The sequence below is a fragment of the Clupea harengus genome, chromosome 14 (genome assembly GCF_900700415.2).
Source record: "Clupea harengus chromosome 14, Ch_v2.0.2, whole genome shotgun sequence".
In the NCBI taxonomy this organism is placed as follows: domain Eukaryota; kingdom Metazoa; phylum Chordata; class Actinopteri; order Clupeiformes; family Clupeidae; genus Clupea; species Clupea harengus.
The window spans coordinates 18224497-18233450 of record NC_045165.1 but is presented as its reverse complement, the minus strand read 5'-3'; the positions used below and the strand labels follow the sequence as shown (position 1 = coordinate 18233450).

The 8954-nt window shown below is 46.7% G+C and overlaps 1 protein-coding gene across 1 annotated transcript in view; it reads right to left on the bottom strand.

Moving 5' to 3' along the window:
• The window catches only part of foxn3 (forkhead box N3), an 88725-nt gene extending 87737 nt beyond the window's left edge, over positions 1-988 (bottom strand). Inside the window, exon 1 of the mRNA XM_012836864.3 lies at positions 648-988. The gene's annotated coding sequence lies outside the window, so the exon portion shown is untranslated. The remainder of the gene's footprint in view (positions 1-647) is intronic.
• Positions 989-8954: the final 7966 nt, after the last annotated feature.

The following is an 8954-nucleotide window of genomic DNA, read 5'->3' as shown; positions in this document are numbered from 1 at the left end:
AGAGAGAGAGAGAGAGAGAGAGTAAGAGACAGAAGGAGGGAGAAGGGGGTAGAGAGAAAGAGATAGAGCGAGAGAAAGAGATAAAGAGAGTACCTTCTCCCCCTGAGGGAGACGACCACAACAACAAAAACAACAAAAAGGTGTTTGATGTTTTCAAAAAAGAGACACGTCAACTCTCCTGAAAGGAAAAGGCAGAGAGAGAGAGAGAGAGAGAGAGAGAGAGAGTGAGAAAGAGAGGGAGGGAGTGAGAGAGAGGTAAGAGGAGAGGAGAGGAGAGGAAGGAAGACTCCAGATTGTTGGCTTCCCGGCAGCTTTTGAAAAGTCCAGCTTGTCTGGACTTCATCGTTTATCACAGCGACCCTCACCCCCCCACACATACACATACACATACACACACACAGCCCTTCACTTCTCTGTCCTGTGTGACAGGAGCTTGCCTCCTCCTCTCAACTCTGCCCAAATATTTCACTAGTGGGAGGGGGGGGGGGGGGGGGGGGGGGGGGGCAACCTGTGTCCCACATGTGCTCAGAGACCCCCGACTCCACACACACACACACACACACACGCAGAGAGAGATACCCACACACCCACAAGCATGACTTCTGACAACACAGAGTAACGTAGGAATTAACAACTGGTAGCGAGACCTGTTAATCCCGATCGTCTCCCGATAGGCTCCTTCAGCATGAGCAAGCGCTGGATCCTGCTCCACAAATTTGGGCGTTTAAATCCTCTCGCGTAATCCCTCCATTCCACTGTGATTCAGGATCTCAGCTGTGACCACAGAGGCACCAACGTACACACTGAGCTTCTCTCTCTCTCTCTCTCTCACACGTTTGTCCTCCTTCTCTCTCTTTCTCTCATTTACTGACTCACTCACACACACTCTGTCTCTCTCTCCCTCTCTCTGCATTCTGCTCTCAGCCCTCTTGCTGTGCAGAGGAACTAAGCGAGCCTGACGGGGAGGCTCGGGCAGAGTGGCCCGCTGGGTCCTAGTGCCTGCAGTGTTAACTGAAAGAATGTCATTGTTCCCCCGTTCCCTGCCTCCCTCCCTCCCTCACACGGCCACGGCACCTCCAGTGAGCACGTGCAGTAGCCTCAGCATCCACAACGCCTCCTCTGATGCCTTCTCAAGTCAACATCATAGATATCTGGGGCTGACAGACTCTCTACAATAAAGACTGTGTGAATCACAGTGCTATTCATTTATTGGTCGTTTTACTGCAATTGAATGAGCAAATAGAAAGACTGGGGATGAACCCCAGTGAGTCATGTGGCAACTCTAAATGAACAGAGGAGGTGCAGTCCAGCGGAGCTACTTCATGTCATCCACAAACATCCAGACAATCAGCACATCATCAGCAGACTTGTCCTACATATCAATCTATATGTCAGAGGGTACAGTATCTCGCCCCACAGGGGAATCCCTATAACCCTATACTGTCAGCCTGATACAGTGGGGTGGAAACTATATACACACATACACACAGATGTATACACACACATGCATACACACACACACATGTTCTTTAAAATTGTGTGTTATTTCCCCTATTATATTAAGAGTGATATTCCCAAACTGTCCAACAGTGGAAATCATTATACATATTAATACAAAAAAAAGATGAATGTCTTGAATTCTATTTCTTATCCATAAACACCTGGATTAATAAAGTGCCATGGTGTTGGAGAATGACTGCTCTCCACAATCACTTTGGAAATTAATTAGCCTTTTTTCTCCTTGACAGCACCAGGAGTGCAATTACACACACAGCCCTGGAGAAGCCAGTCAACAGCACTGGGGGAAAATCATTATTTCCATATTCAAATACACACGCATGAACACAGTCATGGTCTATGCTACCATGCTGGGCTTCAGAGTGGGATATGTAAAAGACAATGGTGTGGTATGGTGTGGCTGACCCAAAATGTTCTTATGAATAGAACACTTTAAAAATGTAAAAATGAGTTAGTTGACTCTAATGTTCTACTCAGTCTGAAGTAAATCTTTGTTGAACATATTGAGAATAATACATGTTCTAACCTCAAAGCATTTATCCATTAAACATTAACATTTATTTTTGTTGCCTGTGGACATCTGGGCAGAGCTCTGCGTCTTGTCTCCAGGGGGGAAAACAAAGAGTGTGGAGAGCAGAGGACGTCCATCCACTCGCCACATCTCCACACACACACACACACACACACACACACACACACACACACACACACACACACACACACACACACACACACACACACCGGCCCTGTCACGGCCAGATCTTAAGGGACAAGCATCCCTGAGGAACTGCAGAGGAGCTTTCCTTCCCTCTCTCCCTCTCTCCCTCTCTCTCTCTCTCTCTCTCTCTAAGCGGCCAGGCCAGGCGCTCAGCTCTGACAGCTGTGTGCTGGAACAGGGGGATGAATCATTGTACATACATCCCCCGTCCCCATGCGTGGGAGAGAGGGAGAAAGAGAGAGACAGAGAAAGGGAGAGAAAGAGAGAGAGAGATAGAGAGTGAGAGTGAGAGAGAGAGAGAGAGTGTGAGAGATAGAGGTCTCTAGGGAGTGTAGTGCTGCAGGTAACACACATGCTGTTCTTTTCCCCAGGCCAGGGGTCACAGTGGAACTACAGTACCATTACAAAAACAATCTGCTGCATGCTGCATCACATCCTCAAGCTCAACCACACACACAAACACACGCTCACGATCAGGCACACACACACAAACACACACACACACGATCAGGCACACACACACAAACACACGCACACGATCAGGCACACACACACACAAACACACGCTCACGATCAGGCACACACACACAAACACACGCTCACGATCAGGCACACACACACACACACAAACACACGCTCACAATCAGGCACACACACACAAACACACGCTCACGATCAGGCACACACCCACAAATACACACGCACACAATCAGGCACACACAAACACAAACGCACACGATCAGGCACACACACACAAACAAACGCAAACGATCAGGCACACACACACAAACACACGCTCACGATCAGGCACACACAAACAAACACACGCTCACGATCAGGCACACACAAACACACATAAACACACGCACAAGATCATGCACACACACACAAAAACACATGCACAAAAATGAAAAGCAGAATAAATTGATAAATAATAATTTAAATAAAAACTATTAACTATTTTAATCTCCATAAATTTCTATTTCCAACATTTCTTGGGAAAAACCTTCTTTCATGTGCGTTCACAGCATCAACCTCAGTAATAGAATAAAGGGACTGCATAGTGCTCTTCTACTCTTAGAGCATGCCTCAGACATCTACCCATTCATACACTGATGGCAGAGGCTGCTATCTAAGTTGCCAACCTGCACATCGGGAGTGGCTGGGGGTTCTGTGTCTTGCTCAAGGACACTTTGACACTCAGGATTGAACTAGCAACCTTCCGATTGCTAAACAACGCCTCTACTTCCTGAACCACTCTTGCCCCGAATAGTAGTGGTAGAGTAGTAGAATAGTAGTACTGATAAATAAATATTAGAGTCTTTGAATGTTTAAATGAGCTTAAATGAGTGTAAATGTGTTTTTAAATGTGAGAGGCAGTAAGGCCATTGGTCCAGCCTAAGGGCTCTGCCTGCTCCCTCGGTGGCTATGTTACCGTGCCAACCACTCTCTTCACATGACAGATGAGAATCGAGCCGGAGAGACAGAGAGCGGAGAGAATGATGGAGAGAGAGTGACAGAGAGAATGAGCAAAGGAGGGAGGGAGACCGGGAGACAAAGAAAGAGGGACTAATAAATAGACAAAAGGAGAAAGGGAGAAACAGATAAAGATGGAAGAAGCAAGGATAAGAAAGAGACGGAGAGAGAGAGAGAGAGAGAGAGAGAGAGAGAGAGAGAGAGAGAGGGAGAGAGATGTTGGTCCTGCAGAAAGCTTTCCCGTCAGGCAAAAATGAGTCATGATATCAGCCATGGGTCCTGTGAGGAGTGAGTTGAGAGGCTTTTATTTCACTCAAACAATCCATAATTGGAGGGTCTGTAGAGCTGGAGGCCATGAAGCAGATGAGACTAAGTGATCGAGCACATCCAGGTAAATAAACTATTCACCATGATGAGACATTAATTAGCAAAATTACCCAGCAGAATAAAACAATTAATTTGCAACATTTCCTCAAGGGCGTGTTTTTACTCTAAACAGCAGACACACTGCACAACATCTCCTTCCAAGGCATTGACAAACAAACAAAGAAAGAAAAACACCTACTCCTGAAACGACCTGATTGCTGATTCAAAGCCAATTCAATCACGCCCTTTTAAAGGGACTACATAGGGGACACTTCATGAATCTCACATCACAAAAGCACAAGCGTTAGGGTTCAATTCCAGAAGCTTCTACTCTCAAACAGCCTGAGAGCATAAAACCAGATGGATGCGCAGAGAGCACTGTCTTAAGAAGATTCACAAAACAATGACCCACATAATTAAATGATTTGGAACAAATTCCCCTGTACTACAAAGGCATGGTATAGCCGGCAGAGAGGGTAAAAGGCGACAAGAACGAGAAGAAAGAGAAAAACATTAAAACCAAAATCAATAAGGTTACTAGAGAAGACATCATAATGACTTTGAGGGAATGGAAGTGTGTGTGTGCGTGTGCATGTGTGTGTTTGGGGGGGCGTGTCAAAGTAAGAGCCTGCTGATAATACAAACAAAAGGCTCTGGGTAAAAACGCTACGACTTTGCCAGACATGAAAGAAAACAACAACATCACCAGGCTGTTCATCTTGACCTGTTGATCACAAAGGTCACTGCCCTCCACACAAGGGGCTCCTTTTCAGTTAAACAGGTGTTTTACTTGTGTCTTAAGATAACCTGCTGCGGCCACATGCATAGGAAATCATTACCATTACCTGAGGCTAAAAACAAAAAAAATAGGGGGGAATGTTTGTTTTCTTTTGATGAGCTACACAAAGCCTGATGGCATATTTGAAATAAATAATACATTTCCTATCTGCACACCTCTCCTATTAGCGCTGATATAACTGTTGCTTTGAGAGGATCCTGCGCAGAGGATGGACTTGTACACCATGAGCCACCGCCTCTGAATGAGGCATGTCTGCTCACTACACAGCAATTCACACACACTGAATCTCATTTCCCCCTCAATGAGAAATAACTAACACACGGCCCTGTACGGAGCATTCACCAGTGAAATAAATCAGAGATATGAGGCCCATAGTGAAATTGCTTCCTTCCACTTTTATGACTAAAGTCAGACACTTAGTATTCAGAGCTCATGTGAATGTTTTATACGACGATGGCGGGGCTATAAAGGCACGCGGGCAGAGCAGTGCCACCCCTGTGGCGCCCCACACCCCCCTCATCCCTCCTCCCTGCCCCGCCGGGGTAATTACCACAGTGGCTTCTGTCACACCTTCACATTTGACTGAAAAACAAAGCACAGACGGATGTCTTTATCATCTAGTAGTTTTGCCCGAGGTCTTTAGGTAAATTAATGTTGCATGATTCTGGTGCCATAGTGTAATCAGAGGATTAGAAATATGCATTTTGCAGATGCCCGTCGAAGTGCTTTTAAGGCTTCTTGTGACGAATTAAATATGAATGTGCTTGTGCTTTTATGGTGGCTTAGCTGAAAAGCATGGAGAGGGCGAGGGGAGATGGTCCGCTTAATTAGCCTGGACTAAGTGCTCCCAATCAGGGAAAAAAAATAAAAAATCACACGATTTGGTGTCACCTTACAGACGGCAGTAGAGTTTGATACAGAGCAAAAAGATCTGATAGCCATGATCTTTGGCATCAGGAGATGACAGTTTATTGTTTATTGTTGACTTCACTTGTTTACTTCATACAGTAACAGTGAGTTATGCTGTTTCAACCACTCTATGATGATAATATATGATCTATTACCAGTAGTGATCTATTACCAGTTACCTAGTATGCATACTGAACACAGCCCATACCTAAACACAGCTTCTCACCTGAACAGAGAACGCAGCTTCACACCTAAAAAGTCAGGGTTTTTATTATGATGGTGAAGAGGAGCGAGATCGTAAAGTCATGCATGTTGTGCAGCCACAGACAGCTATCGTTAGAATAATCTACTGGAGTCTGGGACCATAACTGGAGTTTGTGTGTGTTTGGCGTTTCTGAGCGTGTGTGTGTGTGTGTGTGTGTGTGTGTGTGTGTGTGTGTATTGGGTATGTGTTTGTCAGAGGTTATGTTTAGCATGTATCTGTTTGGCATGTTTTTGAGAGTATGTGCACGCTTCTAAATGTGACTATGTGTGTGTCTGTACTACTGCGGTACGTGTGAGTATCTATGTGTGTGTGTGTGTGTGTGTGTGTGTGTGTGTGTGGCATGCATCAGTGTGGTGTGTGCGTGTGTGTGTGTCTGTGCTGGGGAGAAACAGGGTGATTGTTTTTCACTGGTGTTGCACCAAGAGTAGGGGGACGCTGTGATGAATCTGCAGCAAGCACGAGTCCGCCTGTTGAAAAATCAATCACTGTAATGGCCGCCACTTCCGCCGTCATTCCCCCCGCGCCACACCGTGCCGAGCCACCCAGCGCCGCTTTAATGCGATATGCAAACAATAAAAACCCTCAGCAATCCTCCTTCAATAAAATAAGACACTCCTCACGCACGCAACAGACCCCACTCGCTGCTTTCTCTGGAAACCAATGTCACCATCAATCAACTCATCTATCTCTTTCTGAGGACTTAACATACAGTCCTGTTGCAGCGTGTGTGTGCGAGCGTGTGTGGATGTGCCAGCCTCAAGAAAATAGACTCCATTAATACAGAATGGTTTCATTGGATGACACCTAAAAGGGTTTTTTTCCGAACCAGCAACACACACATTATACTGTGAGTGTGGTGAAAACCAGCCCTTTGTGAAGAGTCTCCATTTGACAAGACAAGGTTCATGGCAGCCATCCTATTCCTATAAATCCACTCCCCCGCCCCTCTGTGTGTGTGTGTGTGTGTGTGTGTGTGTGTGTAGCACGTGCGTAAGAACACACTGCCAGCCCCTCTTTAACAAATCCATCCTTTTGTTGTCCTGTGTGCGCAGGGTCAACCCTCAGCACAGATGGAGTCATTTGTTCAGATCCGCTAATGGACTAAGCCCTGGTGGGTCATTTGCGTTGAGAAATACGAGCTCCTTCACTCCTCTCCATCCTCTCCACCGTAGTCCTCGGCCACAGGGTTCTCTATGGCACTGTCACGGGGGCCCTACCGCTGCACACCGCACCGCGACGCGCTGCACCGACGCCATTTGGTGCAAGGACACTTCGAGGCCTCGGCGGAATTGGGTGCATAAGGATTTGTGGGGCATGACTGTGATTTTATAGCCTGGAGAAAACGCAGTGGAGAAGCACTACACCTCAGAGGTGAGAGAGGAACTAGCGTTAATATAATTTGGAGGGTCGCTGATTTTAACGTACACAAATATAGGGTTCCTCTCATTCCAGCCAGTATTTTACGACTATAACCATCAACCCCCACCCCCACCGGCTCATGCAGCTCATCCACAGAATGTTTATCATATCCACCCTTAAAACATCTTAGCAAGAGCCACACTAGTCTAGGTGTAAATAAGTCTATATGATGGCTTTGACTCTGCTTTGACTCTGCCACACTGCGCTATGCTACACTACATGTGCGCAGGCAGAGCTGAAGTTAATGTGGGAATCTGTGTTTTCCACCAACAGCACAGCCTGTCCTCCTGTGCCTGCGCTGGAAAGGGCCCGGAGACAGAGAGGGTAGGGTGAGCGAGTCGGAGAACATTTTTGTTAATTCTGCTCTCAGCTGGCTGATTTAGCCTCAGGCCTTCCCTCAGAGATCTTCCGACCGGCATACACATACTCACACTCACCAAGCATTAGGTTCTGCTGGGGCGGGTAGTGTTTGCATTTCTTGTCCTGTCAAAAAGCAGATTTCACATCTTAATGGAGCCATAACAAACCCCTGCCTCGCTATGTGTGCTGTGTAGGGCAAAAAGCCTCTCACACGAGCATTATTCTCTCCCTCTCTCGTTCCCTCTATCTCTTTGGAAAGGACCCTAACCCTTGTCAACAGCTGGGGAGAGGGAGCGAGCGGGCCGTAACCGCAGGCGACATCAATGACCTTTCGCTCCTTTCTGTGTGATGTTGGGGTCGGTAATAGATGGCGCAGGCACAGGCTGACTGTATCTGTTACGTTTGATTTAATTTAAGCCGGTTACCACACCAACATACAATCTGCCACTGGGACACACCCTGCGAATCTAAACGCAAGAACACCCTACGCTGACTCTCTTTGCCCGAGGTGATTCAAAGCACAACTGCGGCGATCCTCCCAAACTCGAATATGACCATAAATCCATTATTTTACTGAGCATATTGCCAGTGCACTGGCATCACTGCCACAAAATACTGACAAGCGTGGTGTGCTGTACGTGAAGTCGGGTTGCCCTTGTTGAGGGGGTGGGGGGGGGATTTGGGTTACGGGTAGACTAAAAACCTCAGGTCTCGTGCTAATGCGACTAAATTAAGTGATTCCGCTGATGCAGCACTGTGCCAGAATGCTGCGCTGCAGCGCCTGCGCTGCGCAACCCTGTGCTGTGCCCCCGTGACGAAGCACTCCGTGTGCGAGCAGCCGCAACTTCCAATGAGCCCTCTGAAGATACATCTGGTGAGGGGGAGTCTTATTTCATTAATATCACATGTTAATGAAGCAGCGAGAATTGCTGAGGCTGGCAGTATGCTGCGGTCAAAAAAGGCAGCGTATTAATGAGATATCATTTACCTTATTTGGACCTAGATGAGCGAGTTGATGTTATATAACTCTCAGTGACAACACCTTTTAGGTGCATCAGCTTGCCCTCATTGAGAAACACTTTCATAGGGTACTTATAGCATGCATATTTTATTATTAATATGCT